The sequence below is a fragment of the Theropithecus gelada genome, chromosome 15 (assembly GCF_003255815.1).
Source record: "Theropithecus gelada isolate Dixy chromosome 15, Tgel_1.0, whole genome shotgun sequence".
NCBI classification, from domain to species: Eukaryota; Metazoa; Chordata; class Mammalia; order Primates; family Cercopithecidae; genus Theropithecus; species Theropithecus gelada.
In genome coordinates this window covers 81,216,143-81,233,508 of record NC_037683.1, presented here as the reverse complement: position 1 = coordinate 81,233,508, position 17,366 = coordinate 81,216,143, and the positions used below count along the sequence as shown (strand labels likewise).

At 41.1% G+C, this 17,366-nt stretch overlaps 1 protein-coding gene and 1 pseudogene across 6 annotated transcripts in view; both read left to right on the top strand.

Annotated features, from left to right (window-relative positions):
• KANK1 (KN motif and ankyrin repeat domains 1) overlaps positions 1-17,366 on the top strand; it is a 240,089-nt gene that overhangs the window by 136,342 nt on the left and 86,381 nt on the right. The gene's annotated exons all lie outside the window — the stretch shown is intronic.
• LOC112607953 lies at positions 15,706-16,050 on the top strand (annotated as a pseudogene).

The following is a 17,366-nucleotide window of genomic DNA, read 5'->3' as shown; positions in this document are numbered from 1 at the left end:
AGGCAAAGGGAAAGCAGGCACATCTTACGTGGCCAGAGCAGGAGGAAGAGAGGAGAGAGGTGCTACACACTTAAATAACCAGATTTCACAGTAACTCACTGACTCACTATCACAAGAACAGCACCCAGGGGATGGTGCTAGCCCATTCATGAGAGCTCTGCCCCCATGATCCAATCACCTCCCACTAGGCCCCACCTCCAACACTGGGGATTACAGTTCAGCGTGAGACTTGGTGGGGACACAGATCTAAACCATATCAAGCATTAATATTACTATTAACCTGTGTGAAAAGGAACTGAATTCTGCTGTGACATTTTTTGTTTAAGAATTAGGCCCTAGTGGGCATGGTGCCTCACGCCTGTAATCCTAGCACTTTGGAAGGCTGAGGCGGGTGGAGTGCCTGAGCTCAGGAGTTCAGACCAGCCTGGGCAACACGGTGAAACCCCGTCTCCACTAAAATACAAAAGAAATTATCCAGGCATGGCAGTGTTCACCTGTAGTCTCAGCTACTCGGGAGGCTCAGGCAGGAGAATTGCTTGAACCCAGGAGGTGGAGGTTGCAATGAGCAGAGATTACGCCACTGTACTCCAACCTCAGTGATGGGGCAAGACTCCATCTCTACAAAAAAAAAAAAAAGAATTAGGCTTAGGGAGCGCGTGGTGTCTCACGTCTGTAATCTTAGCAGTTTGGGAAGCTGAGGTGGGCAGATCGCTTAAGGTTAGGAGTTTGAGACCAGCCTGGCCAACATGGCAAAACTCCATCTATACAAAACTACAAAAATTAGCTGGGCATGGTGGTGGACATCTGTAATCCCAGCTACTGAGAAGGCTGAGGCAGGAGAATCGCTTGAACCCGGGAGCTGGAGGTTGCAGTGAGCCGAGATCATACCATTGCACTCCAGGCTGGGTGGCACAATGAGACTCCGTCTTAAAAAAAAAATAAGCAGTGAAATAAAAGAAGTCATATATTTAAGAAATGAAATCCCTAATGTTTAAAAAGTATTTAATGTATAAATTTGTCTATTTTTTTATGTTAGGGATTTCATTTTTTAAAATATGACTTCAAGCCAGGCGTGGTGGCTTATGCCTATAATCCCAGCACTTTCGGAGGCCAAGATGGGCAGATCACCTGAGATCAGGAGTTCAAGACCAGCCTGGCCAACACGGTGAAACCCCATTTCTACTAAAAATACAGAAATTAGCTGGGCGTGGTGGTGGCATGCACCTATAATCCCAGCTACTCGGGAGGCTGAGGCAGGAGAATTGCTTGAACCCCAGAGGTGGAGGTTGCAGTGAGCTGAGATCTTGCCACTGCACTTCAGCTTGAGCGACAGAGCGAGACTCCATCTAAAAAAAATAAATTGGTCTATACAACAAAAACAAAGCATTAGGAAATTATCTCATGATTTAGGCACAAAATTAAAAGATTTATTTCAACAAACATTTATTGAATGCTTACCCATTTGACTGGATGATGTGTAGGAATAACAAGAGGTCTGAGGCATCGTAGTGGACCCATGGAGCTGATAATTTCAAGGCAGAGTAGACACTTTGTAAGTTTCTCTAAGTTTGTTTAGGATACCTGTTTTGACAGCCATACAGATCTTCAGAAAATAGGGATTATCACCAGGCACCACAAGGAAATAGTTGGAAAAATATTTAAAAATAAATTGTAAGCCAAGCATAGTGGTTAATGCCTGTAATCTCAGCATGTGATTTGGGAGGCCAAGCTAGGAGGATCACTTGAGGCCAGGAGTTCAAGACCAGTCTGGGCAACATGGTAAGACCCGTATCTACTTAAAAAAAATTTTTAATAAAATTTAAAATAAGTCAATTGTAGTAAAAATGTAGGTTATGTTTCTCTGTCTGAAAATAAGCTATTCTGAAAAGCTAAGCTTTCCCAATGGTACGTGAGTTCTCTCTCTAATTATATCTTCTGTATTCCTCTCTCACTTAAATAATTTTCTTTTCAAAACTTTTTGAAGTTATATGCTTTCAGTCTTTGTATAATAATATATTGAACATGATTTAATCATCTCTTAGTTAGGTTCATTGTTTTCAATCATATTATTGTATTGTACTGTGATGACAATGTCCCTAGGAACTGGACAGTTTATAGAGCAATTTGCCGGATCATTTTTGTTTTTTAAGTATCTTTTTTTTAAAGACAGTCTCTCTCTGTCACCCAGGCTGGAGTGCAGTTGTACGATCTTGGCTCCTGCAATCTCCGCCTCCCAGGTTCAAGCAATTCGTGCATCTCAGCCTCCCAAGCAGCTGGGATGGGACTACAGGTGCATGCCACCATGCCTGGCTAATTTTTTAAATATTTTTAGTAGAGACAGGGTTTCACCATGTTGACCAGGCTGCTCTCAAACTCCTGACCTCAAGTGATCCGCCCAGCTCAGCCTCCCAAGTATTGGGATTACAGGCATGAGCCACCATGCCCACCTTTAAACATCATTGTAAAAATCACTTCCCTTGCTATAGGAATTTGGCTTTGAGTTACTAGGCCTTCCAGAAGCAATTGCCATGAGTTTGTCATCTGGCCTAAGCTATAGCGTGGGGAGCGGGGAGGGAGACATCCAAAGTTAATTAGAACCAAGTATAAATTTGTCGTGGATTTAAGCCTTCTGTATAAGATAAATTCATCCATAGTATTTTTGGTAGTTTATTCACTTATTTGATTATTTCTGTTCTCATTAATTTTCTAATTATTGTGACTAGACAGCTAAGTTCTGGGTAAGATGTGTCATTATTACATAATGATTTATTAAAATTCTTGGCATTATAAATGACTATACTGTGTTGTACTTTTATATTTATGAAATATGAGAAATAAATAATAAACAGAAACTTTAAGAAGACTCTATCACTTCATATCTCTTTGGTCTCTTTCTCTGTCTTTAACATTGATCAGGTTCCAAACTAGTGAAAACTACAGAAACAAGTGCAGTTTTTTTAGTAGATATAGTCTTCTGCTTTACGAAAATATATTTAATCCCCACTCTTTTTTAAGTTTCACTTTGCCTTAAGGGGAGTGGTCTTGAGAAAACTCTTAGTATAGTTGTGAGTATCCATAGTGTCAAATGAGGAGAAGCATTGTAAGAATGTTAGGATCAAAAGTTCTCACCACAATCTCGTCAGATGTCCTGAGCTATTTTTTACTTGTTAACTCAGAACAACAAATACTAAAGAAAGTGCCAAACAACCTCAGTTCTTCTGGCTCACACTTACATATAGCAGAGATATGAAACAGCCCCAATCCCAGATCTTCAGTGGGTAATTTTGGGAAAGTGTTCTTCGTAGAGTTGTTGTTGGAGTCCATGGAAATCAGGTAGAACACTAAAGGACCCAGTTGGTCCAGTACATTGCAACCCTCTGCTCTCATGTGCACCTCACACACAGCCAGTCTACAGATTAGAGACCACCATTTCTGGGTGTTCTTTTCCTTTTTTTGAGACAGAGTCTTGCTCTGTCGCCAGGCTGGAGTGGTGCAGTGGTGCAATCTTGGCTTACTGCAACCTCCGCCTCCCAAGTTCAAGCAATTCTCCTGCCTCAGCCTCCCGAGTAGCTGGGACCACATGCACGCACCACCATGCCTGGCTAATTTTTGTATTTTTAGTAGAGACGGAGTTTCATCATGTTGGCCAGGATGGTCTTGATCTCTTGACCTTGTGATCTGCCCACCTTGGCCTCCCAAAGTGCTGGGATTACAGGCGTGAGCCACGACGCCTGTCTGGTTCTTTTCCTTTAACTTGTCTTCTTTCTTTAATAGGATCATCTCAACATATTTAAGAAATATGCCATATATATGTATATATTTTATATATATATATAAAAAAAAAAAGATTTGCCATCTCTGGGTCATTAAATGGCATCACAGACATAGAAATAGAAATGTACCAATTCCTTTCTTATGAAATTTATCCATTCATGCAAAAGAAGTATTATAATTAATTAAAAATAATTTTGAACATTGGGTATCCTAGGCTCTGAGTGTGAGGCTCTCAGAAAATTAAAATGACGTAATCATCATACTTGCAAAGCGTAAAGCCCAGTGGGGAAGAGCAACATGATGGGAACAAAGGTAGAGTATAATAAGTGCTGTTGCGGAATCACAGGCCAAGGGGAGCTCACGTCTTTGAACTTCAATTTCTTTATCTGTTGCGAGGAAGAGTGTCTCATAAAGCTGTTTTGAAGCATGTCTAAGATAATGCATGTGAAAACACTGTAAAATTATAAAGCTGTGGACATGTCAGTTGTCATGTGCAGTTTAAAATAGAAGCTGGGAGACTCTTTATTCTGAAACCATGTAGATAATCCAGGGATGAGACTCTAGTTAAAGTGAGGAAAACAATGTACCTACACGTCAAATGCAGTTCCTGGGAGAATGTTTGAGATTGTGTTATTGGGAGACTCTCATTCCAGAAATCATTCTGTTGGCATTTATACTAAGTGGTGATGACATTAAGAACAGCACAGCTTCATCTGACATCTCACATTATTGTCAGCCATTCTTAGTACCCATGGTATGTTTTTACTGTATCTTGCGAATAAGATAATATATTAAGCCTCCTGGCATATAAGGATATATATAAGATATGTGTTGTATAGTTGGTTTCTAGAGTGTCTTCATAGCAATCTTCCAGTATTTCTCTTTATTCCTATTCCCCCTCCCCCTCTGTTTTTTTTCCCATTAGTTCTTTACAGGTAGGGAGATTATATGTCCCAGTTTCCCTGTCCTAGTTTATGTCTCTTGTCCCTACATCCCATCTACTTAACATTTTAACACCCTCAAAAGCATCCCAACTTGGACCTCACCTTAACTGGTCACCCTGGCTCAAAGCATAGAAGAAAATTAAATGAAGAGCCAGCAAATTAATGAAATTGTACAGATCTGTGATAACTGACTTCAGTCACTGAGCTGAGCTGATTTACAGAGTGTGGATTTGGTCCAGTAATATCCTGGAATGCAACTTACAGAGTTAAGTAAGTAGTGCCTGATTATAGCTACATACTACAGCAGGTTTCCTAATGAGCTGTTAAAACGAAAGCATGTGTTTGTTCACTCTGGCACAGAATGGTAGCTTTGACACTTCAGTAGTTTTCACCATAGAATGGCTTGTTGGAGCTTGAAGACTGACATTCCTTCTTAAAGGCCCATCAAGGTTTTCATTCACTGTGAGCTATGTGTTAAGCTAGTATTGATCTTGTTTTTGACCATCATTCACCCATGGCAGCCAACCAGGGAGATGTAAAATGCTTTTGTCCCCCCTCTCATGGGATGACAGTTAACGATGCAGCTTGGAGGGATGGCCCTACATTGAAGCTTCTCTGCCTCATCCCTGCTACCCTTTTAGAATGAGAAAAGAGGATTGAAAGGTCCAAAAGCCTAGAGAGAAAATTCTGCAGTCCTGTGTTTTTCTGAGCGGAGGGGAAGGTGCCACTTTGTATGACTGCTTGCAATCCCCAATATAATAGAATAAAACTATCCCTACTGCCAGCATTATGAAATTTGTATAAAGGTGGAGGGATTACTTTACTGTTTTATTAATATGCAATCCTAATATTTTCATCGTAGGACAGCTTGCAAAAAGTTCATTGCAAATTGTGCTGAGTTAAAATCAAATACATAAATCTACCTTTCTCTGTTGGCAGCTGTACTAGAGTTTGGGTTTGGCCTCTGTGCCTATTAGAGCCAAGTAATGTATATTATTTAATTCTTGCAAAGTGAAAGTAAATGATCAGGAAATAAAGAAAAATCAGGGGAATGAAACATTTTTAGTGCGATCCCTGTTTTACTCTCCAGCAAGGGAAAAGTGGCTTAAAGATCTCTGTTACAACAGGGCTTCTCACACCTTAATGTGAGACTCTTGTTATGTAGATTCTGACTCCGGGTCTAGGATGGGGGCCTACCATTCTGCATTTCTAACTAGCTGTAGAGCATGCTGGTGCTGCTGGACCACAGGCCATGACTTGAGTAGCAGGTTGTCAGGAAGTGTGTGCTTCAGCAGGCTCTGACTCCGAGTATCACTGTTGTAAAATATGCAGATTAGAGTGGCACACACCAGACCCTCAACTGTCAGGAGGAGCTGTGTTTTAGCTAGAGGTTAGGGTAAGAGGGACCACCCAGACTTTTACAGCCTAAGTATTGTCTCCGGTCTCTTTACCAATCTTAAAGTATCTCTAACAGAGGCCCAGTGTTCCTGCTAATGAACGGAATAAAGAAATGTTATAGTCCATGGATTTGGACTTCCAGTAACGGCTTATTTTACATCTATTAAAGGCTACAAGGAAAGAAGTGGAGGGAAGGGCTGGAAGACTAAGAAAATAGGAAATGAGAAGAAATGCAGAAAGGAGAGTTCCATTTCCTCCTGCTTCTATCAAAGGAAAAAAAATGTTATGTGCGTTCTCTTTCCACCTCTAAATAAAGCCACAGGGCCACCACTAACTAGTTCGTGTGACTGTATTCTGGCCGTTTAACCTCTGCTATTTCACAAAAACGTCCTCATCTGTGAAAGGAGGAATTTGAACTCGGGACAGTTTTCAGAGCCCCTTCAATTGTTGAAGCATAGCAACGAAGAATTCTATGGTCATACAACATTAAAAATCATACATATGTCCTTAGGAATGGGGTTTTATTTCTGTAAGAGCACCTCCAAAACAAGTGTGTGTGTTAATATATGTGCATTTTATATTTTTATTTATATTCTTTGTTCTCTTCCTTTTAAGAAAATCTATTTTGTTTCATTGCTTCAAAATTCTTGAAAAATTTTCTATCTTTTTATATAATCCAGAGTTGGCTGTGTTAATTTCTGCTTCCATCATACTAATTTAGGAAACCTGGCCTAATAGTGGCAGAAATAGCTAGAACTTTCTTCTGTGACTTACTGGCATTTTCCCTAAGCATCTGCATGTGTTGGGTATATGTGTAAGTACCATGCATTAGATATGTCCTCTGTTGAAAGGATAAAGGAATACTTGTTCCACAAGTTACCTTGGGTCCAACTCTGTTCTGTATTCAGTCTGTTCTCTCAACACAATGACCTCTTCAGTCTTAGGACAGAAGTCTGGAGTTTATTCACATCTCTATTTTGACTAATTGTTTTACACATCAGGCTCCATATAATGTAGTGGATAATGAGATGCTCTAAGTAAGTTAGGGATTTTCCATTCTTAGACTTGTGGATGAGGGAATTTCAAAAATTATCTACAAATTTACCCTCATAGATAATGTCCGTATGATATACAGAGATTGAGTTTTATAATATATAAATTGCTCTGAGCCAGAAATGAAAAATAAACATAGAATCCCATGTTAAAAAACTAAAGTTGCTATATTAAAATTAATAGTATGCAGGGATTTTTGATACATTGTTTTGAGGATGTGTTTACTGTATTCAAAGCAATAAATTTATGAATGGAATCTAGTTTCATTAGCCCTCCTATAATATTTTGGTGAGAATATAAATGAGTACCTCCTTTTTGAAGGACAACCTGACATTATCCATTAGAATGTGTAGTCTTTATTTTCTTCATCTCACAGATTCACTTCTTGTAATTTACCCATTTATAATTAATTATTGCACATATTCGTTTGGAATTATTGGACAGGTACAGAAAGCTGCATGTAAAAGTATGTTCATCAAAGTGTTCGCAGCATGGGCCAAGTGCGATGGCTTACACCTGTAATCCCAGCACTTTGGGAGGCTAAGGCGGGTTGGATCATCTGAGGTCAGGAGTTTGAGACCAGCCTGGCCAACATGGTGAAACCCCATCTCTACTAAAAATACAAAAAAATTAGCCAGGCATAGTGGTGCGCACCTGTAATCCCAGCTAGTCAGGAGACTGAGGCAGGAGAATCACTTGAATCTGGGAGGCAGAGTTTGCAGTGAGCCGAGATCGTGCCATTCATTGCACTCCAGCCTGGGTGACAAGAGCGAAACTCTGTCTCAAAGATAAAATAAAGTGTTTGCAGTGTGAAGAAAGAATCTAAATATTCAACAATAAAGAAAGGCCAAACGACACAAATATGAAAGGGGAGTACTATGCAGCCATTAAAAAGAGATGTGGTTATTATCTTAGGAAGATTAATATGAAGTTAAAAGTTATAAAGGAACATTTGGGGAAAATGTATAGGTACATACATGCTTATATAAGCACAAGGAAGAACTGGGAAGCAATACACCAAAACCTTGATAGTAGTAGAATTACGGCTGATTTTTTTACTTTCTCTCTCTTTCATTTCTTTATTGTTGAATATTTAGTACTAGTACGTGGAGAGGGAATAGAAAACTTAATTTGGAAGGAATGGGACAAAAGTAGCCACCCTGGGAGCTGAGTTAGAGGAGAACACAGAGCCCAGGTGTTTCAGCATCTCTTCTGGCATCGGCAATGGGAATTCTCTGACTAGTCCTCACTGTGCCAGAGAAGCTTCCTGCACACAGCTGGGTCCTGTGAGGCAAGACCTGTGTCCTGCTGACTCATACACAGCATCCCATATCGCCTTAACTTTATTTAGCAACGTCAGCTCAAGGGAGCCTTGTGTTCCCTGTGGGCCCAGGATTTAGAAGAGCGTAATCATAGAATGTCTGTCAGGCCTGGAAGTGTCATTAGGGCTGTCCCAGTCTGGACATGAAGAATCCGAGGCCCAGAGCATTTAAGTAATATTCCCAGAGTCCCAGAGGTGGTTTGAGGCCAAGTGGAAATGAAAATGCAGTTCCCAGGCTCTTGGTCTCTCCAGTGATACTACTTTGCTTGTCTCCAAGCTCTGCTGTGGTGGATGAGTCTCTAGTTCTCACAAGCAGTTTTTAAGGCCAGAGCAAAAGATTTCCAGGTAAGAGAATTTTTTTTCATGTAAGAGAAGATTAAATTAATAGGACTTTTGTTCAGATATGCATTCATTGAGATACGTGGAAATTCAGGGGTTGTTGACTTTCCTTGGGTCTGACTTCTTTTGGATACTAAATAAAGGCTGAAAACCTCTCCCTTGAATGATGCATGTTTGCTGAAAACCACAAAACTTTGCATATGATTTCGGAGGTTTCAAGAGCTCTGTAAAGCCTGTCCCTGGGTTATAAATGTCCTTTGTCTTATGCTCCCCTGTTTTCAAGCAGTTCTCTTGCATTTGGAGGTAATGGAACTGTGATCTGGTTTGGTTTTCATACCTTTATTGCTGATATGTTTTCTTCAAACAAAAAAAGAGAAGGAAAGGAAAGCAACTAGGACAATGAACAAGCCTCATCACATTGGATACTTAGTGTTTTCTTTGTGTTTACAGTTGCTGTTAGATTGTCATTCCAATAAAAGTAAAATTGTGTAATACTTTTTAAAGCTCCCATCACACTAGCACAACTGCTTTCATTTTTTGCAATGTGTTCCAATGTGTTCCTGTCCGCATGGATACTTCATGGTTACAGCCAAAGACTGTTCATTATGCCCTTTCATGCTTCCACATGAAAGACACAAGCTGAGGCTGAAATTGAGTGGCTTCTTACTAAAAATTAGGTATTTGAATAAGAGCAGATAGTTTTTACTTAAAAGATATAAGTTCTGAAAGTGGCCACATGCAGTGGTTAACACACTGATGACTGGACTTACCTGAAAAGTTTCTAATTCAGTAGCCCAGTGTGGGGCCCAAGAATATGCATTTCTAATAAGTCCCCAGGTGATGCTGACACCACTGGTCCACGGCCACACTTTGAGAAACAGTGGCCCAGAGAATAAGAGTCTTAGAAGGCAGTGTGTTTTCCAAATTTTGCTGAAGACAAGAATCACTTGAGAATATTTGTTAGAAATGTAAATTTTAACCCTGTGTCAGACTCACTGAATCAAAATCTCTGGGAGAATCTTGGCATACTATATTATCAGATTTGGAGGAACTACTATTCTGTTGCTATCAGGTAAGCCCCATAGAGCGTCACTTGTTTGCAAACCACTATTTTTTCAAACACTCAACCAGAAGGGACAATATATTTACCACTCCAATAGTTTTCTCATCCATTGTCTGCTTTGACCCTATGACCACAGCAGCCCCTAGCAGCATCCACATTTTAAAGTGAATTTTAAGTCATCCTTCTAAGACATAAATATTTTTGTTTCAGGTACCAAATACATTGTATGAAAGAGATACCAAAATACCTGCTTTCTGAGAATTTCCTCAAGTTTTACTGAGTTCCTTTTTAATAAGCATAGTCAGGATATGCATTTGTGTGTGTGAGAGAGAAAAAAAAAAAAGATAAAGGGAGGAAGGAAAAAGAAATGTGGTTTTCTGACAAGTTCAAGTTGCCTAGTGATGGTGATGCTGCTGATCTTTGAACACGTTTTGAGAACCACTGGAATAGACCAATAACTCTCAAATGTAGTAGTTGAAATCTCCTGGAGGAGCTTTGAAATACACTTCTGCTCAGATCCCACCCCCAGAGAATAGTTTAATTGGTCTTTGGTAAGGCCTAGACAGTAATTCTAATAATCATCCAGCCGGGCGCGGTGGCTCACACCTGTAACCCCAGCACTCTGGGAGGCCAAAGCAAGTGGATCACCTGCGGTCAGGAGTTCAGGACCAGCCTGGCCAACATGGTGAAACCCCATCTCTACTAAATATACAAGAAGTTAGCCGGTCATGATAGCACACACTTGTAATCCCAGCTACTCGGGAGGCTGAGGCAGGAGAATCGCTTGAACCCGGGAGGCAGAGGTTGCAGTGAGTGGAGATCACTCCATGGCACTCCAGCCTGGGAAACAAGAGCAAAACTCTGTCTCAAAAAAAAAAAAAAAAAAAAATCCAAGATTGTGAACCATCACTGTAGGTCGCTCCAGATAAAAAGGTAATGGGGCTGGGCGCGGTGGCTCAAGCCTGTAATCCCAGCACTTTGGGAGGCCGAGACGGGCGGATCACGAGGTCAGGAGATCGAGACCATCCTGGCTAACACGGTGAAACCCCGTCTCTACTAAAAATACAAAAAACTAGCCGGGCGAGGTGGCGGGCGCCTGTAGTCCCAGCTACTCCGGAGGCTGAGGCAGGAGAATGGCGCAAACCCGGGAGGCGGAGCTTGCAGTGAGCTGAGATCCGGCCACTGCACTCCAGCCCGGGCTACAGAGCAAGACTCCGTCTCAAAAAAAAAAAAAAAAAAAAAAAAAAAAGGTAATGGGTTAGGAAGCTTAAGACTTGATGAGGAAAAATAAAGGTCAAACCAGTGCTCCTCCCACTTCAATGTGCATACAAATCACCTGGGGGTCTTGCTGGAATGCAGATTGAGTCCATAGGTCTAGGGTAGGGCCCAAGATGCTGCTTTTTTTTAATCAAGTCTGACAGATGCTGCTGCGATTGCCTGGGGGTCTGCACTTTGAGTAGTGAGGTGGTTACAAAGTGTTGACCTGTGTAAGTGCTTATCAACACACAGTTTTTATATATTTTTAAGTAGTCTAGAACAAATAAAAGCAATGTCATTGAGGTTTCAGATACCTTAACTTAGAAACAACAAATATTTTGCCATTAATGACTATTTCCCTTCCTTTGATAGCTAAAACATTTTGTTTTTGCTTCTCCCTACCTGCTTACTCAGAGTTTCAATCAAATGTTTGTAAATTAATTTTGCTTTAGTATGACACATGTATTAACAGGCCTTTCCCCTTTATAACTGAGTCCCAGGATTCATTGAGTTTGAGAATCTTGCCTTCTGGCTTCCTCCTTGCCTTAGACCTTGCCCTTTAGGTGTTACTGCCCTAGGAGGCTGAAAGTTTAGTAATGCCCCAGGGCCTCGTTGCAGGAGCTAGTCACTTTTGGTACTTTCTTGCTGTCAGACTGCAGGCTCTGGGAGCCAGTCTTCTTGTGACATGAGTTCATCCTGTGTCTTTGGCTTGAGCGCAACCTTTCAGGCCTGGGTTAGGGGTGAAGCCTTTTCTCTGGCAGGTCCCACAGTCTGGCGCCTTTCCTAGTGTGGTGGAGTTGAGACCTTGCTGTCAGAGCCTATTCAGAAGGAGAGAGGGAGAGATAAGACCTCCGTGTGAGGAAGAAGGAATTTAAGTCCCTTCTGTGGAATCTGTTTCCTCTGGCCTGTTGCATTTTCTCAGCTGAACATGGCGGAAGTGGTTGATATTTGAATTAGAGGCTCCGAAAGCTTCCTTGGGAAATGGATGGGGCTGAGCCAGTGGTCTTCCCCTTCTGCCTCTACCTCATGCTGACCAGGGGACAAGGCTCTGTCTCCTGGGTGTGGCCTGTCATTGGTCAGTCTCTGACCATACTCCTGTTTTCCAAGACATTCCTCAACAGAATGGGATCAGGCTTTTTCAGTCATTTCTTATTTTTAAATAGGCATCTCCATGGCAGATGCCCCTACTCCCTCCCTGTGCCTGAATATTTGCCTGTCTAGCATGAGTAGGCGAACGTCAGCAGAACTCAAAGAATCATGAAACGGATGTGCTTGTCCTAGCAGGAGAGTCTGTGACAATAAAAAAGAAGATATTGTTCTGAGTCTCCTCTATTAAAAAGTGAAAAGCTTAAGCGAGATTTATTTCCACTAAAGGAAAGCAACATAAGGCAGCTTGACCTTGAGTGTGATTGGAGCACTGTAAATGCTACTTCTACTTTTTTCCTTTTTTTTTATTGTGGTAAAAAAACACATAGCACAGATTTACCCTCTTAATTTTTAAGTGTACATTTCATTATTGTTAACTGTATGCACATTGCCATATGACAGATCTCTGGAACTTTTCCATTTCACATGACTAAAATGCTATACTCATCAAACGACTGTTTGTTTCCCCCTCCCCCTCGCGCCAGCCCCTGGCACCAACCTTTCTACTTTCTGTTTCTGAGTTTTTAAGTACATGTATATGTCATAGAAATTTGGCTTTTTGTGATTGGCTTATTTCACTTAACTTAGTGTCCTCAAGTTTCCATTCTATTCATGTAGCATGTGATAGAATTTTTTTTTTGTAGGCTAATAGTCCATTGTATATATATACCACATTTTCCTTAGGCACTCATCTGTTAATGGACATTTAGGTTGCTTCTGCACCTTGGTCGTTGTGAATAATTCTGTAGTGAACATGGGGTACAAATATCTCTTTGAGTTCCTGTTTTTAGTTCTTTTGGACATATACCTGGAAGTAGGGTTGTTGGATCATATGGTAGTTCTTATTTTTTTGAGGAACCTCTATACTGTTTTCTATAGCAGCTGCACCATTTTACAATTTCAACAACCCTCACCAATGTAGGGTTCCAGTTTCTCCACATGCTACCAAATGCTTTGTTTTTTTGTTGTTTGTTTTTGTCTTCTTTTTTTTTTTAATAGTGGCCATCCTAATGAGTATAAGGTGATACTGTGGTTTTGATTTGGTTCTGCCTTTTTAAACTCCGAATTCAATCTCTGGTTCCAGCTTTTCCCATATCCATTTTCAGCTGAGGTGCGTATGCTGTGTTGGTAACATAAATTTAACATTGTGAGAGCTTTTATCAGGCAGCAAATTGTAAAGCCCCCTCTAGGTCAGACACTTGACCTCTTTAAAGCTTAAGTTAGGAACTTGTATGTTCTGAAGAAAACACAAGAAAAACTGGGAAATTTCCATTTAGCATGAACCTTTCTGTTTTCTTGGTGGTGGTGGTGTGGGGGTGGTATAGTGTCTCCCTAGGTTGCCCAGGCTGGAATGCAGTGGCTCTTCACAGGTGCAATCATAGCTCACTACAGCCTCGAACTCCTGTCTCAGCCTCACAAGTAGCTGGGACTACAGGTATGTACCACCATACTCAGCTCCTTTCTGCTTTAAACAGTGGAAAAAATACGTGTATTTTTTAAATTGAAGGGCTGGTTATATCTTCAAGGTGAAATCCTCTATGTGAAATCTGAATAAACTATTCCTGGAATATCCAGTGTCCTTTCCCCATGATGATAAACTAAGGAAGCCCAGAGCTGCCTCTCTTTAAATATAGTAAGAAGCCTATGCATAAACATAACACTTAAAAATAAGATCATTTATTTTATTTTACTCATCAGCTTAAACCCATCAATGACTTTTAACTTAGAAGAAAACCTAGTCTTCCTAGTATGACCAACAGGACTAAGCACATCTCATAAGCTAGCCTCTGCTTACCTCTCACTTCAGCCCAGCCTGCTCTTTCCCTCTCTTAAAAACTCAGTAGCTCAAATATATGGAGCTCTTTCTGGCCCTGAGCCTCCAGACCTTTTAAAGAAAAAAAAAAGATTGTAATTTTGATGAAGACCACATTGTCAATTTTTATTTCTATGGCTTTTACTTTTGGTATTGTGTCTAGACCTCTCCAACCCCTAGGCCTTAAAGATCTTCTAGGTTTTCTTAAGTTTTATAGTTTTTTGTTTTAATTTTAGATTTAAGATCCATTTGGAATTAACTTTTATATAAGACAGAAGGTCAAGAAGATTCATTATTTTGACTATAGATATCAGATTGCTGTAACACTGTTTGTTGAAAAGACTTTCCTTCCTTTTCTGAAAGAGTTTTTCTTTTCTGAAATGCCTTTGTCAAAAATCACATGGGCACATTTGTGTGGGTCTATTTCTGGGCCGTATGCTGTTTCTGGGACCATTTTCACCTTCCACCTTCCCCCTAGTTAACTCCTACTTATCCTTCAGGTCTTAGTTTCAATGTTGTTTCCCTGGAAAGACCCTTAAGGACCACCCATTCCTATGCATCTGCATACGCTCAACTTCAGTCTTAAGGAAGGGTGCCTCTGTTATTCTCACTCATCACCTTTTTTTTCTCCTTCATAGCATTTACGATAATATGTTTATAACTTTTTTCGTTTGTGCACATACAGTTCATGCCTAAAGCCTCAAAAAGGTAAGAACTGAGTTTATTTTGTTCACCACTGTAGTGCCTAGTACTGTGCCTATTGCATACTGAGTTCTCAGTTACTGTTTTTGAATAAATGAGTGAAACAAAGTTAGGCCTCCTGAGGGATGTTTTCTAAATCCCTAGGTGTCATTTTCTTAAAATCAGAGGATATTCTTGGCTCTTGGAGCCTTAGGGCATAATTTTTTCCCAGTTAACCCATCTTTGAAGATAGGGGTTTTGACAACTTTTGGCCTACCTCAGAGTCACCTAGAGGGTTATCAAAATGCAGATTGCAGGGCCCCAAACCCAGAGTTCCTGCTTCCACAGGTCTGGGATGGACCCAAAAATTTGGATTTCTAGCAAGTTCCCAGAAGATAATGCTGATGCCGCTGTTCTGGGAGCCCACTTTGAGAACTGTATTAGTCTGTTCTTGTACTGCTACAAAGAGCTACCTGAGACTGGGTAATTAATGAAGTAAAAAGGTTTCACTGACTCACAGTTCCACAGGCTGTAAAGGAGGCATGGCTGGGAAGCCTCAGGAAACTTACAGTCATGGTAGATGGCAAAGGGGAAGGTGTCATGTCCTACATGATGGGAGCAGGAAAAAAAGAGGGAAGAAGGTGATGCTATGCACTTTTAAACAACCAGTTCGCGGGGGAAGTCCGCCCCTATGATCTAATCACTTCCCACCAGGCCCCTCTTCCAGCATGGAGGATTAGAACTTATAAGATTTGGGTGGGAACACAAATCCAAACCATATCAAGCACTAGTGTTTAAGGTTAAGAATCTGAGGAGCCCCGAGTCACTGAGTCACCGCCACTGCCAAGGACTCAGCTCCCCCTTCTCCTGCCACTTCCCCCTTTTGCAGCCATTTCCACTGAGGACAAGGAATCGTATGTCCACAATCCAGAACCTCCATTCTTTCCACCCCTTTGCTGATACAAGTAAGGGTGATGACCTGCTCCCTGCTGGCACTGAGGATTATGTCCGTATAAGAATTCATCCAACAGAGAAACAGCAGGAAGACCCTTACTCTGTCCAAGGGATTGCTGATGATTATGATAAAAATAAATCAATGCAGGCATTTAAAAAGAAATTTGTCTGAAATGGTACTGTAATTGAGCATCCAGAATATGGAGAAGTCATTCAGCTACAGGGTGACCAGCGCAAGAACATATGGCAGTTCCTCATAGAGATTGGAATGGCTAAGGACAACCAGCTAAATGTTCATGGGTTTTAAGTGCTATGGCTCGCTGAAGCTTGAGTGAAGATTTCCTTGCAATGAGTAGAATTTCCTTTCTGTCCCTTGTCACAAGTTTAAAAACCTCACAGCTTGTATAACGTAACCATTTGTGGTCTGCTTTTAACTTGGCCTAGGGTAACTCCTTCATGCAGTAAACTGAAAAGAACCATGCTGTCTAGTCTTGAAGTGCCTCATTTAAACAGAGGTCAAGCAGTAGGCGCCTGGCAGTGTCAAGCCTGAAACAAAGCAATACCATCATGTTTCAGCCACACTCAGCCCTAAGATCATAGACAACTACGTCTGGCCAGATGCTCCTCTGCTCTCCCTCTGCAGAGTTCCCTGTCCTAAGAGAATGTCACCACCCGAACAATCCTCGGTGAATCTGAGAGGAGAGGATGGGGTAAGGCAGCAACAGCAGCTCTACCACTGGAAGGGAGCCTTTGGTGGTCAAAGAAAGATCCCCTGGTGTCCCCAACCTGACCAGGAGCAGAGTTTTAGAGAGGCCCCCTTCCCAGTAGTGAGATGATAGGACATCTGGCTTGCCACAGAGGTCTTTTTGACCAGACATATCCTAGCTAAGGGATATCCAAACACCAGAATGTGAGGCCAACCTTCCATCAAAGTTAAACCTTTGACAAGGGAACAAATCTCAAACTGATGTAGCAGTCATGTAGCTAGCTGTAGAGCTTGCAACTTAATGGCAACAGCTGTCCAGTGCCATGGGAAATAACAAACTGGTTTTGAGGTTTGGTTTTGTTTTGTTTTGTTTTCCCTCCAGTTTTAATGTTATGTGTAATGTATTTAACCCCCCCCCCCTTTTTTTTATTTAAGTTCTAGGGTACATGTGCACAACATGCAAGTTTGTTACTTATGTATATATGTGCCATGTTGGTGTGCTACACCCATTAACTCGTATTTGCATTAGGTATTTCTCTTAATGCTATCCCTCCCCGCTTCTCCCACCCCACAACAGGCCCCGGTGTGTGATGTTCCCCTTCCTGTGTCCAAGTGTTCTCATTGTTCAATTCTCACCTATGAGTGAGAACATGTGGTGTTTGGTTTTCTGTCCTTGTGATAGTTTGCTCAGAATGATGGTTTCCAGCTTCATCCATGTCCCTACAAAGGACATGAACTCATCCTTTTTAATGGCTACATAGTATTCCATGGTGTATATGTGCCACATTTTCTTAATCCAGTCTGTCATTGATGGACATTTGGGTTGGTTCCAAGTCTTTGCTGTTGTGAATTGTGAATAGTGCTGCAATAAACATGTGTGCATGTGTCTTTATAGTAGCATGATTTATAATCCTTTG